The sequence below is a fragment of the Falco punctatus genome (assembly GCF_963210335.1).
Source record: "Falco punctatus genome assembly, chromosome: 5".
In the NCBI taxonomy this organism is placed as follows: Eukaryota; Metazoa; Chordata; class Aves; order Falconiformes; family Falconidae; genus Falco; species Falco punctatus.
This window is the reverse complement of record NC_137584.1, coordinates 18,397,883-18,418,968: the sequence shown is the minus strand read 5'-3', so window position 1 is coordinate 18,418,968 and position 21,086 is coordinate 18,397,883. Positions and strand designations below refer to the sequence as shown.

The 21,086-nt window shown below is 40.6% G+C and overlaps 1 protein-coding gene across 5 annotated transcripts in view; it reads right to left on the bottom strand.

Moving 5' to 3' along the window:
* COL21A1 (collagen type XXI alpha 1 chain) overlaps nucleotides 1-21,086 on the bottom strand; it is a 190,004-nt gene that overhangs the window by 123,551 nt on the left and 45,367 nt on the right. The window lies entirely within an intron of this gene.

The following is a 21,086-nucleotide window of genomic DNA, read 5'->3' as shown; positions in this document are numbered from 1 at the left end:
CTCTCTCTGAAAATCCTGGCTTCTTCGCTGCATGAAGATTTCTTGCTGAAGAACTACACTAAAGACATATACTGAAAGGAGGAATTCCTTCCTTCACTTCTTCCCATTCCAGTTACAGCCTAAGAAGGAAGCCGGGAAGGGTATGATCTTAACCTTTTCCAGCATTCCAAGAAAATAACGAGACTAAAAGTTACATATCTACTATCTTGCCTTCCAAGTATAAATTAACACTTCTCTCATATTACCTCACTGTATAAACATCTCTTAATTCAACTATAGATCATTAGGTTTGACCTACAAAGGAACAAATATTAAAACATTACAAAAATAATGATTGAAAGGACATAATGGAGAATCTTTGTATTTCCAAAACTTACGCAACACTACAGAAACTGTACAGCAAGAGAAAAGCAACCCTGAAAATCCTGATTTATTTGCATTAAATAATGTGGAAAAGTAATGCAATATTACATCACCTTTTTATATTTGTTCTCTCTGTTCTCAAAATTAATGGGTTTTGCAAATAAAATGTTAGGACAATTTATCCCTAACTCTACCTTATACTACCAGTTCTAAGCATCCAAAAAGTCTGTAAGGTTACTCCAAGTCAGTTACTTTTATTAAGTAATACAACTGAATCTGTATTTATTTCCACTTGGATTTCAGTACCATTCTGCATTCATGTTTTCCCCATATTGTTCCTCCTCATTTATTTTTCTTGGTGGGCCCAACTGATGAGGTGGTTATGCTTGCAAACATTTAAAAGAATAACAGCATTTCCTAGGAAGGGTGAGGCTGTGAACACATCATTAATTTAGTCTCAGTTTACACATACATGTACGTACATAAATGCAAGTTTGTATATAGATAGATAAAATCTCCTACAGCGATGAATACAATACTATTCCACATACTATTTCTATTTCTACATTGGAATGAACCATTTTGGCACAATCACCAGTATAATTACATTCATACCAGAAGTGTTCTACAACATTAAATGTATGATTACAGAGTAGTTCAGATGAGTTTTTATTAAGAGGGGTCAAGAAAGAAAATCATGTGTTTAAGTTACACATATTGCAAATTTCTTTTTTTACTTTTTTTTTATAGTTACTCCTAGTGCAACAAGAATGAAAAGTAGCTGTAAAATGGTTCCATTCTGGCTAAGCAGTATCTGTACCCAGCCTGTCTAAGAATACATGGCTAGACAAAGTACACAGTTTGAGACAGTTTATATCCTAACCCTGAAATCGAGCAGAAACATGGCCTGGACTCCCTAAAAAGAAAAGGCTAATGGGGCTTTTGCTTGGGCCCTCCTCCCCTCTGCTGTCTTTCTTTTTACAACAGTGGCAAGGGTAAGAGGCACAGCTTTGTTTCTCCTCCCTCTAAAAGTCTAAAAGCCTACCTGATAGGCAGACTGAAAAACAGATCTCCAGACAGAGCTGGAGAAACACATGAAAGAAGTGAGGAGAGATGCAGGCAAAGACCTATTGCAGTTGAATAAGAAGTATATCAAGTCCACAGCTGCAACAATGGGAGCTGTGCAGTGTCAACAGCAAAGTGACCTGGGTTAGCTGAAGGTGAATGTCCAAGCGCCTACAGAAAATAAATGAACATTGGAGACCTCAGAGAAACAGTAGCATCACATCTTGCTGGCACTTTCAGAAATAATCTCACCTGTCTCTGCATAGGTATCTGTGGTCCCTCAAGTATACACCAGCATGGTCTGTTCCTGCCACTCAAACTCCCCAAAATGGTTTTCTCTCCCAAAGCTCAGCGAAGGCATTAACAACTAACTACTTCGTTTATGTTTGATACTTCATTCCTTTGTGCCACAGCCACAGTTTAAATCCCTCATTAAAAATGTTTGACTTTACAAGTCAAAAAAAGCATTTCCCAAACAACTGACAAAGCAAACCATTTCAATGTTCACTCCAAGAGAGATTTCAGGGATGGGTAAGAAAAAAAAAAGATAAATGGACCAGTAGTTTAAATGAAACTATTCTGCAACGTGATTACAATTTGAATTGTAATATGAATATATTATATTCAATATAAGCAAAATAAGACCACGGGGATTAGGACTACATGGTAAGATTATACTCCATATTTACAGCTCTCATATATGTACTGTTCAAAGTATTATGCAGATTATATAAAGGAGCATAGTATTAAAGACATTATTACATTTTCAGCAGATTTCAAAAAGAAGGTTTTCTATCAACTGTATAAAGGCTTTATACTAACTCCAATGCTGTACTTCGAAAACCAAAGCAAGCAGTTGATATATAGTATAACCCAAGCAAGAAGATAAATGTTTCTGAAAGCAAAGAATCCTCTTAAGTGGGATGGGCTGACTGTTTATTTTTCATATGGTTCAGTGAAGCACAGCAAACCCACAGACTCCTCCAGTCTACGGCAGAAAAAGTTTGTATTCATGCTCCAATCTCTGAAGTCACAGAAGGCTTGTATTTTTAAATCCAATTTATTCTGGAACTTTGCACTTTGTTGGATTTATTCCCACTCCAAGAGGATGCTGTGCCAGGTGCCAGCAATTAGTTATTACAGATTAAAGAAAAAGAAGGCTTACCACAGCACTTGAGCTGCTGGACTGATACATGACTGATTGGAAAACAATATAGGATGGGCAACTTATGTAAGCAACCACAGTTGGCAGCTCAGCGTTCTGGCTGCAACAAATGAATCTGAGGTCTCCCTGGAAACCATGATTTCATCCCGTCTGTGAAAAGCCCATGCTGTAATTTCTCTCTTTATCAAGCAACTTGAGATTCCACAGAATTTTCTCTCCTTGGACAGACCCAAGGAAAACAAAACAGCTAATCAATGGGATAAAATCTGACACTTAAATTGTACAGTTGAAATTAGGTAATAGGATTCTGCATAAGAAACGTTTGAACCTATTCCCACAGGATATCCAAAAGTTCAAGTTTTGAGTGTGCACACATATATGTATCTACGTTACCAAACAGGGCAACAGAAAACAATTTAATACAAATGAATGCCTGGAGTAATAGTTTGGGAGATCCTTTTGTCTGAGCTAAAGAATGTAGACTTCAGTTGGGCTAGTGATAATTGTTGGTAAACAGAAGGAAAACAGTCACTGGGGCACATAATGCAATAACTAGAAATTATATACAATTATTATGCATAATTACATATAATTATATTTAATTTAGCAATGAAACCACTATAGAAATCGGCTCAAGTCTGAGAGAAAGGTACAACAATCTCTAACAATGAACATTGATATAAAGAGGCATAAAGGCAACAAGCCAAGTATGAACTTCTAATGCAATTTAAAGACTCTGTTAGGATCATGCCTAGCTGACAAGAGAGACGCAAGAACTGCTCATCCATTACTGCTGTGGTCTCAGTGTCCTCAGAAAAGCAAACCAGCTGAGGATTCAGAAACATTGCCAGTCCTACCAAATTCAGCTAAGTGCTGATATCTCACCTACACATTTCTGCCAGTACCTCCTCACTCCTTTCTTTTCCCCTAACATCTATTTTCTTTCCATCTTTTTATTTTTGTTCTCCACCTAGAAAAAGGGAGAGTAGGGCTGGCTTAGACAAGATGATATTTGCAATGCCATGACTGCAACATTTGCTGTGAAAACAAAAGAGAAGCAGTAAGAAATACACAACAAGTGATTTAAAGCAAGTTTGGTATCTGGAGCAAAGAGCAAGCCCATGGGCTCTGTCTGCCTCCTGCAATTATGGGCCATCATCAGAAACAGAAGTTATATTTTCTGTCTTGCTAATTTCTTCTTCTATTCATTTGTCTTGTATAGCCCTAAGACAGGTTTGGATTCCAGCATCAAGCACAACAGATCAAGCCCACTTGTGTTATTCACTGACTTCTTCCACAAATGTACTTAATGTTATTCTCATTGTTAATTTAAGTACCATCAAATGCTGGAGGGAATAAGAATGACAGCACAGACCGCTGCTTTAGCTGAAGGTTTCAAAACTTTGTTTGAAAGCTTTGTCCTTCAAAATTCTTTACCTGTCCTCCCTCTTCTTCCTTCATTTCCAGAAACATCCAATGAAAGGCAAAACAGATTTTTTTTTTTTTTTTTAAATAGCAATCCATAGCCATGGGAAAAACTGGTTAAAATCTCTGTTGAAGATTCAAAACCTGATTTTTTTACACTATAGAATGAAAGGACATTTATTCCATTTAACTTAGTACAACAGCCTTCAGACTACATATAAAGGTATCATGAAGTAGACTGACCTTTAAATATGTGATTATATGTTAGCATTTTAACAATGATATATCACAGGGGTCCTCAAACTTTCTAACCAGGGGCCGGCGCGCAGATGAAGTGGCAGGCCGTCATCTGCAGCTGCTTGGTTTGCACCCCCAACCCCCGGCGGGGGGGGTCTGTAAATACCGGGGGCCAGATTGAGGACCCTGGGGGGCTATATCTGGCCCGCGGGCCTTAGTTTGAGGACCCCTGATATATAAACTCACTGACATCAAACAAAGAGTAGTATCAGATAAACAGACAAAAAACATTTCTAGGTTTTCCAAATTATGTTTTTTTAAATGATAAGATTTTTTTTTTTACTTATTTGTAAAATAAGTAAGTTTTTACTAAAATATTGACAAATCATTCAAAGGAGGCTGTGATTGCTGAAGGAATGGAAACAGAAGTTCTAGAGGAATTTAGAACCTGAACTAGTGAAAACTTTGAAAGAACCCCAGTTGTCTTCAGTGGAGACAAATCAGACCCTTAGTATTTTAAACAGGCCTTTAAAGGAAGAAAACAGAAATTTAGCACATTTGTGCTCAAAGAGGAAAACACAAATATTTGCTGTTTCAATTATATCCAAAATGTATCCAATTTATATATCCAAATTCTCATACTTTGAGAAACACTTGCAGTTCCAGATATGATATGATCCCAAGCTGAATTTAAAACCATGCAAAATTTACAGACTTAGCTGCTTTTCTCCCGCAAGACTAAAGATATTCCAGCAAGTATTCAAGCTCACTTTCTTTACAATGTGATGACTCTTACAGCCTGTTATATGAAGACAATTACTTTTACTACATTCATAAAGTATAAAATTTGTTCCTGGTCCCTATCGTATATTTTCCCTTCAGTCCACCAAGCAACTAAGGACACAGTAGTGGCAGAGTAGAGTAACTAATGAACAGACACATCACACCAAGAAGGTTTTGCAAAGATGCAGCATGGGGAGAAGGCCAGGATTGTCCAGCACTACACAACCCATGTCTCTAGGTATTCCCTCCCAAAAAACTTCCTGTGTATTCCTCTGCTTTCAGCTTTGTTTCACACAGGTAAACACAATTAAGAAAAAATATGAAGTAAGCCAGCAGATACCATACAAACCTCACCCTGGATGTTATAAATCACCTGCTGACATAGGAAAAACATCAGTATTTCCCAATCCCCCAGATGGGTGTCTGAACAAGGAGCTGGTTTAAGTTGTACATGGAAGAGAAATGCCATTTCAACATCCATACAGTTGTCTCTGCCACTCCTTCATCCTCAGGAGGAGGACTCCTCACACTCCTCCCCTGCTCCAGCGTGGGGTCCCTCCCACAGCAGACAGTCCTCCATGAACTTCTACAACGTGAGCACTTCCCACAGACTACAGTTCTTCACGAACCGCTCCAGCGTGGGTCCCTTCCACAGGGTGCAGCCCTTCAGGCACAGGCTGCTCCAGTGTGGGTCCCCACGGGGTCACAAGTGCTGCCAGCAAACCTGCTCCAGCCTGGGCTCCTCTCTCCATGGGGTCACAGGTCCCACCAGGAGCCTGCTCCAGCACAGGCTTCCCACTGGGTCACAGCCTCCTTCAGGCATCCACCTGCTCCAGTGCGGGGTCCTCCGTAAGTGCCACCGTTAACCTCCACGGCTGCAGGGCACAGCCTGCCTCACCGTGGGTCTTTACCACGGGCTGCAGGGGAATCTCTGCTCCGGCACCTGCAGCCCCTCCTGCCCCTCCTTCTGCACCAACCTGGGGGGCTGCAGGGCTGCTCCTCTCACATAGTCTCACTCCTCTCTCCAGATGCAGTTGCCATTGTGCAGTTTCTTTCCCTGTCTTACTTACGTTATCCCAGAGGCACCACCACTCTCCCTGATAAGCTCGGTCTTGGCCAGCGGTGGGTCCATCCTGGAGCCCTCTGGGCATGGGCTCTATTAGACACAGGAGAAGCTTCTGGCAGCTTCTCACAGAAGCCACCCCTAGCCTCCCCACTACCAAAACCTGGCCGCGCAAACCCAGTACAGCTTCACACATCCAAACACACTGGTCTGTTTTGTCCCAGCCCTGGAGCAACAGCACATATTGAGGTGATTACCTACTGAATAGTGACACCAAAAGAAACCAACATCTCTGAAGTAACCTACAAAGAACAAACTGATGACTGATTATTCAGGATGATTCCAGAAGCACTGCTGTTTTAAGGTATCCCTCAGTGTCTGCTAATGAACCTGTTTCTAATTTTTTAAAGAATGGTCTTTACTGAAGCAATTCAGCTCCTTGCCAGGCGTGCATTGCTACAAGTCACTAACTGAGAACCAAGAGGAAGGTCAGATGTCTTGGAGGACTTCTGGAGTGTGGGAAGCAAGGATGGGGAAACTACATGCAGTCCTGGCCAACATTGTTCTGAGGCTGTGGGATTCTAGTAGGAGACAGGAATAAAATCAATAAAATAGGAGTCTCTTCCTCTCTCCCCCATACCCAGCCTCCCTACCTAAAAGCAGAGAAAGCTGCAGGGAGATCTCAGTGCAGTCCACAACTACCTGGAGGGAAGGTGTAGAGGAGACGGAAGCAGACACTCCCCACAGCCGTAGGGGAAATGGGCCCACGTGGGAACAGAGGAAATGCCACCTCAATGCAAGGGAAACACTTTCTACCAGCAAGATGGCCAGACACTAGAAGAGATAGCGAAGTCTCCATCTTCGCAGTTATTCGAATCTGATCTGAACAAGACCCTAGCCAGCCTAAGCTAACTGGGTCTGCTTTGAGCAAAAGCCAGACCAGATGATCCCAGGAGGTCCCTTCCAACCTCCATGTTTCTGTATCTCTGCAGTTCTTTTCCAGCATCCCTCCTTCTCACTCTTCAGAGTACAATTTCCAGGGCACTTGCCCTCAAGGTGTACAGCCTCCATCCTGCAGGTGTATCACCCTCTTCCAAGCTGCTTTTCTGAGCTATTCTGTTGCAGAACAGGGCCTATAAAGGTAAGAGGAAGAGCAGACAGGAGGAAGAGGTGGGATAGGGTGAGGAGAGGAAGCCCGGACATCCCTGCCCTCCTGCTGCCCCGGAGAGCAGAATGGGGCTTCAGAAGCAGCCGGTGCCACCCCTTGTATCTTGACCTCTCCTCTTGGCAGCAAGACCAGCAGGCATCTGGGTAACCAGGAGACAAAGTTTAGGTATTCAGAGTACACCCCACACTGTGGGTATTCAGAGTAAACCCAGCAGCTACTCTGTATCTCCCCCATCACAGGCACAGAATACACAGCCATATTCCTTCACGCGAGATGTCTACCCAACAACTTCCAGTTTCAAGTCAGCAATGACAAACCAGTATTTTTTGATGATGATGATGATGATGATGATGATGATGATACCTCAGAGGTCCTTAGGAAGGAATTCATCTTGTGGGCAGAGGCAATAGGAACCTTTGTAGGTGACATTCACCAGCTCTTCAGCTTTCAACTTTCAAAGTGGCCTTGTACTGCCTGTGATTCTTTAACAAGTAGTGGTGGCTTTCCTCCTTTCATGAGTAACTCCAGCTCTTCTCTTTTGTTGCTTAGGGGTCAACATTTGTATTAACATGTTAAAAATGTTCCCTACGGGTGTCTGTGCACTTGAATTTTCACACATGGTACTTCATCATTGGATACATAGCTCCATATCTGTATCATAACTGCCTAGCTACCACATTCTTGGTTTATGATGAGCCATACCCTTGGTAATGCTGGGAAGTGATTCTCCCTCTATCCCTCTACTAAGCTTGCAGAAGTACTCTCTCATCTCTGCCTATGAAAACGTCCCTGAATCCTGTAATACCACTATAACCATTTACTTCCAGTATCTTTGCCTCTTCTTTTCCCTCACTCCAAACAACATGTGATATCAGCCACTATTTTAATCTTCAGACATTCACTGATCAGGATTTAATACTACGACAGGATTACAACTCCAAATCTGCACGATACCATGAGAAGTACCCCTCTCCGTTCTGAGAGGTGTTTGCTTTTCCAGTTAGAACAGTTGGGGCCATGCAGGTTTGCTATGCATTTGGAAATTCTCAGAAATCTCCATGTTCGAAACTGCAGAAAATTATTCCTCAGCCATTGCAGACAATTCCCCGCAAGCTGGCACTGCAAGGATGGAGTGGGGGTGGAAGGCAGTGCAGCATCCTGTTCCATCTTGCCAGGTTACAGCACATGGAAAGAAGGCAAATTCTTTCCTCCCACTCTATGTCTATGAAGAAATCTTCAGTATATGGGTCAGAGAGTCATCTGGGCCCCAGGGATGAGATTTGCTACTATACTCATCAGTGATCCCGAACAGTCATAAGCACTCGTCACCCACACACCTCTTAGGTTTTCACCAGGAAACCAGAAGAAATAAGGCACTTCTTTTTTCCCCTCTTTTGAGCAATAATTAAATATTATTTAGCATAAAAAGCATACTACCTCAGACTACTCTGACATTATACCTTTTACAATATTATAGTCCATACAGTAAATAGCTGAAGACTTCCTCATTCTGCCTCCTTTGTGCCATTCCACTTGCAACTTTTCTGTCCAACTTCTGCCCTTTGCTCCTTTTCGACATTATGGGGCCTAGAATTTGTTAATAATTCAGGACTATCACATTTCTGAATCAGACAACTCGATTTAAATTAGCAATAGGTGAATTAAATGGCCATTAGAAGTTACAGCAGTTTAGGCAACATTTTTTCTTTCAAAAGCACAGATCAACTTTTCCAAAGCAGTTCCCATATCTCAAAACACACAAAACATTTGTAACTTATTTTCCATATAATCCATTAAGAAGTATCTACTGTCACCAAGGTAGGCTGCAAAAGAAAGAATAAAACAACATGGTGCACTTGCTAGGACCTATGACAAGTTGCTTATGCTGTATATTGATGGTATCAGAAAGGTCATGCTTTCTTGCATAAACAGGTATATAACCTACCTTTCAGAGGAATCCCACAAATTAAAAAAGCCGATTTTATAACGCCATAAATCTTAATTCATGGTGTTTAAAAACAAAAAAGTGAAAGAAATACAATATGTTATTATTCATGCCAGAAATTTGACATTTCTAAAGATGCCAGATGCATTTTCAGACATATTCCAGAGTTATTCAAGTTGAGATGTTTGGGGTTTTTTAAATGTCAAACCGGTGCCCTTAGAAAAATGGGTAAACTTGGGGTTCAATTGTTTGTTTTAAAAAGCTGAATTTATATACAAAAGAGAATTCTAACATACTCTGTGTTCCCAAGAACACTAAATCTTGAGCATCACTTACACTATTTCAGAGCAAACACAGTGTTTCCAGGGTTTAGTCTGGCACTTAAAGCTAAGGATTATACAGCTGGACACAAGCAGCACGCATGAAGTCTTAGTGACTTCATATAAAGAAGGCTTGTGGAGATAAATTAATCTGTTAAATGTCAGTTCCAATTTGTATTTCTTACAGTAAATGAAAAGCCACGGTCAAAAAGTATTAATAGCACAGATTTTTAAGACCATGGTGTTCTGCAGCCTCCCTTTTGGAAGCGATCCTTTTTAATTATATCCAATCCTTAACCTTCTGCAAGCACTCCTAAGAGTTTGACCATTTATCACCAGAACACTGAAGATGCTGGAGGTAATATCAGGTTTTTACATTTTTTGTTCCAGTTAATTTTTAAATATTTGATGCAAAGTAGGTACTTATAAAATGAGGTGGTGCTAGTGCTTGCCGCAATACAAACCAAAACCTTCAGATTAATCTGAGTTCAATGCCTGCATTTATGCTGTGGAGCACCAACATAAAATTATATTTTTATATTTGCTCTCCACGATGCATAAGACTTGTGTTCATTTCTATAGAGTTATTGGAAAATATCTATTAGCTTTTAAATTGTGGGATTCATAAACAGTCAAAAATATAGTAAGCCAGCAGCATGAACAACCATTAAACAAATACAGAACAAGATAAAGTGAAAAAGTTTTATACCCAAATTATCCAACATATAGCAATAAACAATGTATGTTAGACAACATACACAAAAAGAGATCAAAATGGATCCAGGTGAAGAGTTTCCAAACATAGTCCCTTTTATATGATGTTCCCTATCTATGAGGTTTGTTTCTGAGACAAAGTTTTAGTAGACTTAATTAACATGAATTTAAAAAGACAGGTTCAAAAATGCATTAAAGCTTGAATTCTATATTTCAGTCCTCTACTAAGTAAGAGGTAAGAACATGGTATGACTCACAGGGGTTAAAACCTCTGTACCAGAAGGCAACCTCCTGGTGGTGAAGGATAGTCTGGAGTCAGGCACAGCCTTTGCTGAGTAAGTCTTGTCTCTCAGTGCTACAGAGCATTGCTGAGGGGCAGAGAAACACTCCTTCAGTTCTGCTCAGAGTCATCTTGAATAGGAAAACCCTGAAGAAGCTATTGAGTGTGCTACTGCTCAAAGCAGTATGAACAATGAATTTGAGTGCTTTAGTCTTGCAGCTTTCTTTCTAATACAGCAACACACACACACAATGTTTGCCATTACCCTTGACTGAATAAATCAGACTTTTCACGCAGCTTTCCTCTTCATCAAGTAAGAAGCCTAATCTCCACCATAGCTGACACATACGTATCTCACTTCAGTTCACTGTAAACAACAAATGTTTCCTGAGTGATGTGGCTTGCTTTTAGAGACCTAACACCCAAAACAAATCAGAGATCTCTAGCGTTGATGAACATCAGTTAAGCCGCAAGGATCACTTTAGAAACTGAAAATGTGATACCTACCTGAAGGCTCTTTGCAGTGCTGGCAAAAAAGGGCTTGAAACACATAATACCACCCATAGTTACACCATACCTCATACTTCTTCCCTCTCCTCTATCTAGAAGCTTACTGTTTAAACATTTACTAGAAATGTAAGGTAAATGGTTCAAACTGCTTCAGATTGAGGAAGGAACTAAACCTTGGTCTTCTTTTCTGACTAATGTTCTAACCACATGATATAAAGAGTAAAACATACTGCTTTTCATGGAGCTTGTTCAAAAAACATGTCTTAAAAATTCCTGCTGGATCAGGATCCACAGACAAGAGAAGAATTTCTACTCTGTAAATCCTTCTAGGAATCAGGCTTGTGCTAGGTACCTACTGGGAGACACGGTTCTAGACATGCCTAGCATCAGACATACAGGTGTGTAGGAACTTTTACTGACAGAAACGCAGGCATAATGACTTCCATTACCCCTGGGGTTGAGTGGAAGCAAGAGTCTCTATGGCATTTAAGTGTCAGACTTAGGCATCTAAAGTAAAAGTTACAGACTAAAGTCCTTAGGCCTTTGAGGAATGATACGGTCAAGACTCATTTCTTTATCAGAGAGCAGCCCTAAAGAAGCCAGAATGTACTAGTAATGCAGAACGCAGATGCTCTGCAGTAGATTCTGTGCTTTGAAACAGAGATGCAAAATTTAACTTAGGTGCTGTTTGCTGAAAGCTGCATTCACAGAAACCAGTGGTCTCTGCTTCTCAGTTTCATTCTTCCCATTTTTCTGTGTTCCCATGTGTCCCATGGAAGCCTGAAAATCAAGTTTCTTTATTGTGACTTGGAAATATCACTCATTTAACTTCAGCTGCATCACTGTGCTCTTTACTGTCTGCCCACAGGTAAGACCAAAGAAATTTGTCACCACTCACCCAAAGCACTTCACTGGTTTCAGTTCCACACAGATTTTGATGGTCCATTCATTAACAGTTCACTTGTTAGCACAAGCCAATAGCAATATTACCTGATCAGAACCAAAGTACATAGAAAATTTTGTACAGAATTTAATACTAAGGGAGATCGACAATTTTGTTTTCAGTAAAGTTCAATATATTTTTCTATAGTAAAATATATTACAGCCTACGTTCTATGCTGAAGTATAAAAAATATGTAAACTATAAAATAAAAATGTAAAATAAATACAGTATTTACCTGCAAGATGTAAAACAAGCACCTATGGGTTTAGACAAAACCAATCATTGTACAGGTACAGTGTCACTCCTTCAACTTAAAATGACTAGGTGGACTTCTGTTTCCACTCAAAAAAAGGCTCAAATAAATTAATAGCCATCTGAACTTTCACAAAATTTGCACCTGGACTGTAATCAGCTGCATTCAGGCCTAAATAAACACTGCATGTTCTGTAGGACTGGGCCTCCAAATAAAACAAGTCAGGATGTCATCAAAATAAATAAGCATACATGTTACATTGTAACTTTAAGTAACAGCTGTTCTATTTCCAGTTACAGAATTATATGCTGTGCTCTAACCACCACTTAACATTGCTTTTCACATAAAAGAAACAACCACAGTTCAAAAAGTATTCTTTGAAATTCTAGTCCCTTAATTTTGATACTTTATTCACCAAATACTAAACTACTGAAATACTGAACAAAATGTTAATATGTTCAGACACATTTTATAGAAGCTACATTTGCCAGTGCAACAGCCGTGGTATTTGCAGGTCCTTTAAGACCACAATAGTTATGTAAGTAATCTGTGAAATCTAGACACTCCACACAATGAAATAATTAATTTCATACATTTACTTACCATGTTAGAAAGATTTTGTATAAAAATGTAATCTCCTTAAACAAAAAGGTCTAATCGGAGGAATCTCTGGGATGTAGCATCAACATCCAAAGATGGTGTGCATAATATCATATATTGTTCTCTTACATCTATAAGATATTGATCCACTGTTTAACTAAAACAGATTTTCTTGGTTCTAAGCCTTATTCCAAAATGTGTGATTATATTCTCTGTTCTTATACAGGCTGTACAATTAATCAGAATTCACAATCAATTTGCAAGTAACAGAATTTAACTATCATTTAGCCATAATAACTAGCAACTATTTCATAATCCACAAGCATTGCTTTATAGTTTAGATCCTTAAAATCAAATGCTGTCATGTGTATTTTGGATCGACCTTGTTAAAGATGAACTCTGTACCTAGACACAAGATTATTGGTTGTCAGATACTAAAAGGTGAAAAGAGCATATATACAAACACAGAAAGTCAATTACTTTTCAGCCATATTGTAAAATACGCTTTCATAACAATGAAACTAAGTTTAAAATATCAACCAGTGGCAATATATAAGCAAACAAGACTAGAAAATGATCACTTTGGGGAAAAGGTGGCAAAATGTCTATGTCACAAAAAATGTAATAGGATTATTTCATAATAATTGTCATAATACTTATGAGTATTTTCCATAGTATCAAAATACTCTCTCCATCTTGGCCTAATCGTTTTCAGGAGAGAAAAGCTGCCTACTGTTTATTCAAACAAGTAAACAGGCTAATGATTTAAAGTGATTATATAGTTACTTCAGGTGTCAATCATCTGTGCTTGAGTTCTATTTCGGTGTTAGTGTAGTGTAGTTTTCAGGATGAAATCACCATATAATGAAATTTTCATATCACTTTGATTTCTGAACTGGATTTCATTCCCTGCATTTGCCCAGCTCTCCAAAGGCATCCTACAAATAATTCTGCCGGAGCAGAAGACATACGTTACCCCAGCTCTACTTAAAAATCCAAAACTGCATGTAGTCAAGTGCTGAGAGGCAGAGAGAATCAGGTCCTCTGCAAAGCACCAAAACTTTTGTCAAAACAAAATGCTCTGTATTGGACAGCTCCAGGACAGTTTTGTTGAATGACTTTTTCTTGCTATTATCAGGCACCATCAAACCACGAACTACTGATTACCTATAGTGAGTACTTCACATAAGTAGGCACACTTATGCATACACAAAGAAGAAAGTCTCCTTTGATAGAAACACCTCTTCTCAGGGCAGATGCCTCATTTAAACCCATACTGGAAAAGAAAATAAGAGACAAAATAAATGGAATTACTTTACTCTTTAGGAACTAAAAATTAAGCTTTTTTTCTTGGTACTGCTTGGCTTCCTCGAAGACAACTATGCGCTTCTGAAAATTAGGTGCAGCTGTCCTCTCTTTAGAGCTCCTTAATGGAATCCTCTGCATCCTGGCTTCCTTCTCCCTTTTGGCAAAAGTTGTTAATGATGGTTTCAGCTGAGTCATTGAGCATGCCATGACCATTCGGGCCTCTTTGCACAGCAAATGGACTTAATCACAGGGGCATACAATTACATTCCTTTCTCCTCATTGCAAATTCATCAGGGAATAACAAACATAAAACTCCATTGTCTGGGTCTTCAAGAAAACAAAACCACTGTTACTCCTATTCAGCAAATCTTCCCCCCGTTCCCCACCCCTCATTCTTTTCCATGGTGGTAAAAAGGCAAAAAACTCCTTTATCACTTTATCATCTATTATACTGCAACAGTACATTTTTCACAGTTTAATATATTGCCAGCATTTAGATACATTTTATCTTCGGTGATTTCTCATGATTTGTGCAATTCTACATAGGACCTGAAGGACTCTCAATTTTGCTTTTCAGGAACAGAAAGAATCTCCTCCAGGTGCCTTACTTGCCATTGTTTTCCCTTTTTTTTTTTTCTCTCAACTTGCAGCCACAGCTATTAAAAAAGCCATTTAATTAATTTGGTTGGTTTGCTTGGGGTTGACATTTGATTCTCACTTTCTCTGCAAGTGACAAGGAGTTCCTGAAAGACAAAGATGACTTCTTTTCAGCAGGTGAGGGTTTCAGTTTCCCTTAAGTAAGATAATTAGGGGGGTCGTCTCTGAAAATTCCCCTCGACATGTTAACACCTTTTATTTTTGCATTTCCACCTAAAGCTTCCTTTGTTTTAAGTTGCTATGAAGGGCTCCAGTTTTTACATAGTCCCAATGTTCTTGGCTGTGCTTTTCCACATGGTTCTATCTCATGGAGTATCTCAAAAATTGTCTCACTTCTGCCCACCCAGTTCTGCTCCCTCCTAATGGAAACCTCTTGAACAAAATGTGGTAGCTACACAGATACCATTCCACTTGGGAAAGGAGGGCACACAGTTCCTCACCAAGACACTGACATTCAGGTCAGTGATATCCTGCCAGGAGTCATCTACTTTATCTTTCAGTCCTGTGCTATCAAGGCTAAGATTTTAAGAGCTGCAGACTCCCATGTCCACTTCCCATAAGCAATCAATCCTCCAATTGTATGGAAAGTCAGCATTATATAAATTCCCCTGGGTTTTTGATTTGGGCATAAAGCCTAATCTCAGAGAGCTATTTCCCACAGAGTGGCTTTTTGTTTGGAAACATTTCCCACAGCTCAGAAAGGAATGAATTCATGACCTGAACAGTCCAGCAATGGTCCAGTCCTTCTTCTTCCATCTTCAAGTCATATTCTACATAACTCACCCACCCTCTGAGTTTTTGCACAGATATGCCTGCCTCCTCCACATAGGACACTGCAGCTACACTTTTAGTGTTTATTTTCTCCTCTGCCTTTTTATTTAACTGTTAATATTATTCTAACTTCTCTACTTGCAATAAGGAAAGGGGAAATAGAAAATCAGGGTCAGGCCCCATGTGCAAGTAAGTAGGAACAGGCTGATCTGGTCAAAGAGAGCCGCAATTAAAGGAAGAGACGTTTATTTAAACAGCCTTGCTTGGATCTCTAATGGAGTCTGTCTGGGCCAGAGCTCCAAGAGAGCCACCCAGGAGATCCCAGGTGGTTAAAAGACTAAGAAAAAGAAATTATCACATCTGAGGACACTGAAGGCAGTAGGTACTTTTCTAATTGCACCTCTAATTTGAACCTTTTTAAGCGTCTGATATGAAGAAAAGAATTAAAGTGCTGCTTCATACATCTTCCCTCAAGTGTACACATTACACGGATAGTCTAGAAAGCTCATCATGGGACTGTGTGGTCCCTGGCAGCTCCCCTGCTAGTCTGGCAAAAGTTCACACAATTTTGCACACTTTAGTGAAGATAGGGTTATACCACAAGATTTTAAACTGAGCTCAATAATCTGGTATGTTAATAAATTGTACTGTTGATACAACTATGTAATGTTATCTCAAGCTCTCCGCATAAGATACTGCAAGCTGTTGTGGAATTAGGGAACTCATAAGGGGACAAAGCTTGGAATTACCTATCGAGACCAAAAGAAGCACAAGGTACTCTTGACAACAAAGGCTTCCCAAGTGTCTGTTAAAGGCTGAGCCTAGACATACTCCTGCTGTTATACCAACTACAGTACTCTTATGTGTCTTCAAATCACCTTAATCGGTCTCATTTTTATATGCTGCAACAGTTTTGTCTAAAAAGAAAACTTTTGGAAATCATTAACTCTGCTTAATGAAGAAAGTACAGATTGTTATAAAACATTTTGGAAAATGCAAGCTGGCATGCTTTAAAAATTGTTGGATTAATCTCAAACTAGAGCTCCGGGGGTTTTTTTCCACTTCCTGTTGATGTAGGATATAAATGAGTTCAGGCAAGTTATAACATGTTTTATCATCACCATGGCTCTGAAGATTTACAGAAAAGAAAGAGGATAAGAACTGACAGTTTGGATAATGCAAATCAATACTGTACATTTGAAAAGTTGGACAAAATATTAAAAATATAGAAAGCTTTGGGTAGAGTAAATGGTTTTTAAAATATACAAAAATGTTCTGAGCTACCAGTTATCAGTGTTAATGTACACTCCAACCACAGAAGTTGGGACACTCTTCATTTCAACAGCTCATTTTCTCCCTTTCAACAACAGCTTGGATAAAGATGCTTTTCTAGTATATTCCAAACGTAAAACCTTTACAAAAATCCTGCAAGTTTTGTCACATCAGCAAATATACAGTGTGCTACAGCTGCTTCAGATGTGGATATGCCATGTCCAGACCAACAATTTTAGAGCCATCCCAGATAATCTTAACTTCCCAACTAAAACATACGAAACCCAACAATCACTTCTTTGTTCAAGGTCTTTTACACCCAACAAACCTGCACACTTGTAAGCAAGTAGTCCACTTCTACCAGCAGATTTTACCTATGCAAAAGAAGACAGGGATGACAGACCTACATCCCAAACCATTGATTAGCACCTCCTAATGTATACAGTACTTCAAGAGGAGTGTAAATGAGGCAGCAGCAGGATCTGCTGTACATCTCTCTCATGTCACACAGGTCAGCAGGAGAAGCAAACCTTGCTCTTCAAGGTCACTGGGGTGGTGTCTTCACCTCTGCACAGTCCCCTCATTTCTCTTCATATAGCCCTTTATCACCTTCCCAACAGCCAGGACAAATGATACTGAGACCCCAGCTCTTTTCCCAAACCTGAGAGGGGGAGGAGAGTTGGCAGTGGCCAATGAAGAGGGAAAGGAAAACTGTTAGCTTGAGAAAAAATGGACGGCCACAAAGGTGACAAGAGGCACCCACAACATGGGACAGTGGAGAAGACAATGAGGAGACAGGGTTTGGGTGGAAAGCGTGAAGGAATAAGAGAGATCTTGCTGCCACAAACCTCCTCATACCTTCCCTGTCCTAAAAATACCCTGAGCCTTCCTCATACCTCTGTCCCCATGTCTATTCCCAGCAGACCCCCGCCCCTAGTGCCACAGCCAAAGGCAGATGGTCCTTACATCTCAAACCCCTCCTGCCCCAGAAGAGTTGCAATTGATCCCAACCCCTCGTCTTCCCCCTGCGATCTGCAGAACCCGCTCATTTTGCCACAAAGCTATTTATTTCTGTCTACACTGCTAAGAAGCCTCCAGCCACTCTTTGTTATTAGCTCAGTGTCTCATGCCTCAAACCAGAGCTTCAGAGCAAGCTACTGGAACTAATCATGGGAAAGAGAAAAATCTTGGAATATAGAAGTCTGAATTATGAAGAGGCCTTAAAGTACCAATATATGAGACAGAAATTTAGATTTCCTATGTGCTAATGCGGCACTCTTAACAGGCTTACTTTGAACTGACAGAGAATTCAAGGAAGAATGTAAATCTTTCACTGGCTTGAACAATAGTTTTATTTTTCACCACATCAAGTTCAAACAAACTTCCCTGCAATTTTTGCATGTTCTTGGTTATAGAGAATGTGTCTCATTCCAGTGCCTGTGTGTTTTACTTATAGCAGCTATTAACTTCTCACTATTTAGATCCAGTTTTATTACAGCATAAAACACACCAATAAAAAGATCAATTACTCAATCCAACACTGAAACGATATAAATCACACAAAATTCCAAAAGGTTGACATGTATTTACTTTGTACTCTTATTTCCATTCATAACATTATTCAGTATGATCAACATTGCTCATCTCCCTGGTTTCTATCTGCTGTTAATCACGAATAGCGTGCCCGACATCTACCCTAGAAGGCTAAATCAATCAGCGCTGCTTTAAAACAATGTCTGTGCACATTAGTGGTAACTTAGAAAAGTTTATTTTGTAAGTTTCACAGTACCCCAGTACCACAGAAACTAGAAAGAGGCAAAAAATCTCTCAAGCCATTTTGCCTATGCCCCCACAGGTCTTAAGTTTTCTTCTACCATATACTGCTTTTTTCCACAGCCAGTCCAGTTCTAAATGAAGGAACACAGAAACCTTGCAGGGCTCAGCCTGTTTTTCATGGGCAAAAGCAGGGAAGAAATGCCAAACCCCAATTATATTTTTTATTTAACAAAGCAGGATGTATTGCTATGGTGCAGCAACCTCCTGAACAATTTGCTGCTTACCCCAGAATTTTACTTTGGACTAGTGGAGTTGGCTATTTACAGGCAGCCCCTGGCTGACGGAGCCATCTCCAATGCATAGATCTGTGCATGGTGGCTGCACTGGATCCTCCAGGCAGAGGGTGCCCTGGGGGCATCAAAGCCTGCGCCACTACATGCTCCAGCGCAGCCAAGCCAAGGACCTGCTGCAGGACAGGGTGCTGAACCACACACACCTCTAAAACACTCTTCTAGAGACCTTGCTGTTTTGAGTATCTGGGGGAGCTAAACTCTCTGGCAATCTCCTTGTGTCCTGTCAGCCTGGGATACATGGCTAAGTTTGCCTTCTAGTCTCTGCAGGCTCATGCTTCCCAAAACCCACATCTTTGGATACTTCAGATACCCTCCACTGTGCTAATGGGTAATTGCACACATTTTCAACAAAAAGTTTGGATCAGTGAAGCTTTGAAATGTGTCAGAGCCCTCACAGCACTAACAGGCCTTTACTGGTCCCTTCCCACGTCCCAGGCCCCATGTCAGCCCCCAGGGCCGCCAGGCCCTGCCCCAGTGACACCACAGCAGGGCCGCTCTCCAGCTCCCCACAGCCCAGCCACCGGCCCTGGCGAGGGTTCACGGCCTGGGTGGCCGCAGCCTGTGCCCAGGGAGGTGCCCGATGCCCTGGGCTGCGGCTGCCCCTGTGCCCCCTGCGCTCCATTGCTGGCCGCGGTGGTGGGACGGGCCCTGCCCTGCCGCCCCGCCATGGGCAGCCCCCACTGCTGTGCCCTGACAAAACGCATCCTTTCAGATGATTCAGGGAAACTCTGAGGGCGTACAGGGCAACAAACCCACATCAGAAAAACCGAATGCAAGACGGTGCATTTCATAAGGTGCATTTTTGTCTCCTCAAGCACTCCAGACTGCTGTGCCACCGCGAGCATGCTGGGAAGCAAGGGAAGCAGCTGAGGAGGAAGCAGCAGAAGATGCCTCAGGAACAGCGCGTTTTTGGCAGGGTTACTGGGCTCAGCTCTGGTCATGTCAGCTCAAGGAAGAGAAAAAAGGCAGAAACAAAGACATCTTAATAATAGAGATGACTAAGAGCATTAAAAAAGCCTGTCCTATAAAGAGACACTGGAAAGACTGAATCAGCTTTATTCAATGCCTTTCTAAAGTAGTAAGGGCAGAACACAGGGACACGAAATAATAACAAATAACCTAGAGAGGTTAGGCCTTGTCTGTTCCCACTCTTATAAAACAGGGATGTTCAAAAAACTTAAGTGATCCTATTTTGGACTGTAAGATAATTTCACAACCACTCACTGGAAGCGAAGAATGTGGTAGAATTTTTTAAATAAATAATATGTGAATTGATAATAATAACGCAAAGAATAACATAATAAAAGAATAAAACTTGAGCTAAAGAGTAAAAGCTTCTAGGTAACGGAGGCAAGGGAAGAAAAGCACCAAGTCTCATTCCAGGCCTAATAACTGGAGTGTACAAAACCCATGTTTAATGCAGTAGGACAAACTACACTTTTCAAAATATGATTAAAAACTGAATTATAATCAAAGTAATTTCAAAGATGATGATCACAGCCAAGATAGCTATAAATTAAACTGAAGCAGTTTTGCCTCAGGGACTGCCTGAGACACACCTGTAATACGGAGGACCTGAAGGGAGCAGTGTGATACAGCTCACAGAACTGCACTTTGAAACTAAGCTCAAATCTCCTAACCTTTACCCGTAAGCTGATTCACTGGTTGTGATGGTGCAAAACCAAGGTGTGATGTTCTTCAGCAGATCATCCACTGCGGCTCTTAGAACAACTGTAAATGCAGTCTGAGCAGAAGGAAGAAGAATCACAAGATCTAGCATAAAAGTCAGGCTGTGAGTTAAATATAACTAGATTACTGAGCTGTGTTTACCTTACAAACCTGCTTCTTTGATATGCATTATCATCACCAAGAATGTGAGTTCACAGGCTGGTGTCCTGGTAGGCTCTGGCACCCCAGGAGCCTGTAAGGGACCTGGAGAGGTCATGTAGTGGCTCTCACTGTTAACAGAAAGGCAGGGTCACCTTTGCCCTAAGCATTTCTAGTAAATGTTTGTTAGATCTGATCTTAAAAAGCTCCAGCAAAGGAGATTCCACACCCTACCTGGTCAACCCAATGCTCAATTACCTGTACAGTCAGACAGGACTTTCCCTACCA